Source organism: Calypte anna, chromosome 9, assembly GCF_003957555.1.
Source record: "Calypte anna isolate BGI_N300 chromosome 9, bCalAnn1_v1.p, whole genome shotgun sequence".
Classification (NCBI taxonomy): Eukaryota; Metazoa; Chordata; class Aves; order Apodiformes; family Trochilidae; genus Calypte; species Calypte anna.
Window position 1 is genome coordinate 5,256,950 of NC_044255.1, and position 1,361 is coordinate 5,258,310.

Here is a 1,361-nt window from a genome sequence, read left to right on the forward strand (position 1 = left end):
TTGATGGGAAGATTGGTGAATGTCTCATGAACCTGAATGTTAGTTTGAAAAAATTTGCTATAGTGCTCAGCTAGCTCCGTGTTATCAGCTTCAGTAGCTGAAGTATCAGCAAGTTTTAATATATTGATAAAAAATGGAGCTTTTGCAATTTTCCAGCAGTGTCTTAACTGTCTCTTTTGCAAGAAATGTAAACTTGTGTAAAACTGCTCTGCGGGCAGCATCTTCAGACAGCTGTCAGGACAGTGTTGGTGCGCTGTTAATATCCTTATGCAAATAGATGTATTGCATGAAGTGCAATGATTGAAAATATGAAAAAGAGGAAGTGCTGAAAAAACTGTAGTATTTCCTGATGAGGAAATTACCTGAGTATGACTTAACTGTCTGGGTACTGAATACTGAAGATCTTATGCTGTTATGCCTGTGCCTTTTCTAACTCTGTTTTATAATTTGATGAGAGTAACATGAGCTTATTTCAGCTGTAAATTTCTGCCTAGGAATACAGCAGACTCCTAGCAGCTGTGGTCAGAAAAGCACATGACAATTTTCCTGACCAAGCCCCAAGCCCTCCTTCTCCTGTGAGATGTGGGCCCAGCACTTGCAGGCTGCATGCAGGGGAGGAAAAAATCACAGAGCTCTCGGTCAACCAACTCCTCCTGGATTCACTTCCCTGTATGAAACTTTATTGATTGTCAAAATGAAGGGGTAGCCAGAAGTACAAGATGACAAAAGTCATGAGGAGATTTTCCCAGGTGTCCCAGGCTCTCCTCTCCCTGGGCTCTGGGGCCTCCAGGACCCTGTAGCCCCCGGCACCACTCAGCTCCCCCCAATCTCCTGGGGGTGGGTGCCCAAAACTGGCCCAGAGCTCTTCAGCTGGGATGCATTGAGACTCAATGGATGCTTCAGCATCACCTCCAGCCCAGAGAGCCTGGAGGGCCAGCACTGGCCCTGCCAGCCCTGGGTTGCCCAGGACAGACAGGAATGTGCAGGGAAGGCTCTGGCAGCATGGGATGAGATGTGAGCACATGAGCTGAGTAGCTCCGTGACATCCCCTGAGTGACATCCCTGAGTGACATCCCCTGAATGTCCCCTCCCTGACTGCTGCCCACCTGGGCTGCTGGCCCAAGAGAGCAGCCAAGGAGGTGCTGGGAGAGCTCCTGAGTAGCTGTCAGCTGCGGGGTGTGAAATCCATCAGGGAAGCTGTCTGGAATGTAGGGCATTGGGACAGCTGCAGCAGACCAGGAGCTCAGGAAGGCTTTGAATTTGGAAGTGGTGACAGATCCCTGTGCTGGCTGCTATCAGGGCCAGGAGGAGGAGCCCAGCCCTGCCTGCTGCCTCCTTCCTGAGCCCCAGGAGGGAGTCGA